The following is a 2,762-nucleotide window of genomic DNA, read 5'->3' as shown; positions in this document are numbered from 1 at the left end:
TTAAATTAAAAAATAATAATAAAATAAATAAAAACAAGATTAAACTTAAGACATATCCATTGCAGATTTTTAAATGCTTGATCTGTAGCTGTTCTCTCTGAAAGTAATTATATACGAAGGCCAGAACTTCTTGTAATCTAAGCATTCAGTTCCTAATTTACTTGTTCTGCAAGTTCCCATGTTGATATGTTTGATGGAGCCTATACTTATGTGGACCCAAAATGCAAATGGTAAAAGTGCCTTGTGATGAGTCATGTTCCTACTTGTCTGCTTTGCTCCCTGGGGGCAGGATGGCCAGCCTGCCAGACCCTGAGGAAGAGAGGGGGCAGGGAAGCAGAAAATGGGAATTGTAGGAGCCTCTAAAAATAACGCTCTGACTCAACAACAAAAAATAAACATGATTTAAAAATAGGCAAAGGACTTGAATAGACATTCCTCCAAAGGAGATATACAAATGGCCAACAAGCACAAGAAAAGTTGCTCATCACTAATATTTAGGGAAATTCAAATTAAAACCACAATGAGATATTACATCTATGCATTAGGATGACTACTATAAAACAAAACAAAACCCACAAACACTGAAAATACAAAAATAACAAGTGTTAGCAAGGATGTGAAATCCTTATGCACTGTTGGTGGGGATGTAAAATCCTATAGCTGCTGTGGAATATAGTAGGTCTTCAAAAATTTTAAAATAGAACCTTGCTGGCATGGCTCAGTGGTTGAGCATCAATCTATGAAACCAGGAGGGCACGGTTCAATTCCCAATCGGGGCACATGCCCAGGTTGCAGGTTTGATCCCCTGTGCCGGACGTGCAGGAGGCAACCAATTGATGATTCTCTCTCATCATTGATATTTCTCTCTCTCTCTCTCTCTCTCTCTCTCTCTCTCTCTCTCTCTTCCTTTCTTAAATCAATAAAAATATATTTTTTAAAAAATTTAAGGTCAAGCAATGGGTATCTCTCAGGACAAATGGCACAAATGCCACAAGACCGAGGGCAAGAGAAAGCCCTCTCACAAGAAGCAAAACTATGAGCTGGGATGCCCTGCTGCCAACACTAAGATTGGACCCCGCAGCATACACAGTCCCTGTGTGGGGAGGGAACAAGAAGTACTGAGCCTTGAGGCTGGACGTGGGCAACTTATCCTGGGGCTCAGAGTGCTGTACGCACAAAACAAGGATTATTGACATTGTCTACAATGCTTCTAACAACAAACTGGTCCAAACCAAGACCCTGGTAAAAAACTGCATCGTTCTCATTGACAGCACACCGTACCAACAACACTAAGAGTCCCACTATGCACTGTCCCCGGGCTGCAAGAAGGGGGCCAAGCTGACTCCTGAGGAAGAAGAGATTTTAAACAAAAAATGATCAAAGAAATTTCAGAAGAAATATGATGAAAGTAAAAAGAATGCCAAAATCAGCAGTCTTCTTGCATGCATCACTTCAAGATCAGGCCAGTGTGGCCGAGCAGATGGCTATGTGCTTAAGGGCAAGAGCTGGAGCTCTATCTGAGGAAAATCAAGGCCCGGAGGGGCAAATAAATCCTTTTCCCCAGCTTAGCTCATGTAAGAAAGGTGTTTATCTAGAAAAAAAATAAATAGAAGTATTATATACACCAAAGAATTGAAGACAAGGCCTCAAAGAAATATTTGTACACTCATGTTCAGAGCAGCAGTATTCACAATAGCCAAAAGGTGGAAGCAACCAAAATGTCCACCAATGGAGGGATCAATAAACAAAACATGATATATACATACAATGAAACATTATTCAGCCATGAAAAAGGAAGGAATTTCTGACATATGCTACAACATGAGTGAATACTGGGGACATTGTGCTCAGTGAAATAAGCCAGTCACAAGATAGATGATACTAGATATTTCCACTGATACGAGGTTTCTAGAGTAGTCAAGTTCAGAGGATAGAAAGTAATGGTATTTGCCAGGGGCTGATGGGAAAATGAGAAGTTAGTGTTTAATGGGTACAGAGTTTCAGTTTGGAAAGATAAAAAAGTTCTGGAAATGGACGGTGGTGATGTTTGTACAACATTATGAATATATGTAGCACTACGGAGCTGTCCACTTAAAAATTGTTAAAGTGGTAAATTTATATGTGTATTTTATCACAGTAAAAAAAAGGGGGGGGGCAGTAATAGTGACCCTGTGAACTTAAAGCACAAGGCATCTGTGACCTAAGAAAAAAAGATAGGTGAGTGCACCCCAATTTGACCAAGTTTCAATGAGAAAAAGATATTTTCAAAATATGGTCTACAGTGTCATCAAAGATGTAAAGAAACAGAAGACTGCCAGGGGTGTCCCTCCATATGACTTTCTGAGGGAGATATGTATGTATGAAAGCCTTTTACATGTGCATGTCCTCTAACACAGCAATTCCACTTCTAGGCATTTCATCTTAAGCAATAATCACAGATGTTCACCAGATGTACCTACAACAATTTAAAGCAAATGCACAAAAGTGAGGCATGGTGAAACAAAGTGTTGCACTGCCACTACACAGTCAATGCTCATATTGTCAAAGAATAGTTTGTCACATGGGAAAACGTTTTCAGTGTATCACTAAATGTTGTTGTTTTTAATTACAGGATGATAAATTTATTATGCATACATTTTCCTAAAAACTTTTACAGAAAGGGTGAGTTATAATAAGGGTGATTTTATCTTCATCATTCTTTTATTTTCCATATTTTCCATATTGTATATGTATTATTTATTACTTCAAAAATAAAAATATTT

At 38.5% G+C, this 2,762-nt stretch overlaps 1 pseudogene; it reads left to right on the top strand.

Annotated features, from left to right (window-relative positions):
* Positions 1–956: 956 nt before the first annotated feature.
* LOC118677259 lies at positions 957–1,550 on the top strand (annotated as a pseudogene).
* The last annotated feature ends 1,212 nt before the right edge of the window (positions 1,551–2,762 follow it).

The sequence above is a fragment of the Myotis myotis genome, unplaced genomic scaffold, assembly GCF_014108235.1.
Source record: "Myotis myotis isolate mMyoMyo1 unplaced genomic scaffold, mMyoMyo1.p scaffold_m19_p_2, whole genome shotgun sequence".
NCBI lineage: Eukaryota > Metazoa > Chordata > Mammalia > Chiroptera > Vespertilionidae > Myotis > Myotis myotis.
This window is presented reverse-complemented; position numbering and strand designations above follow the sequence as displayed.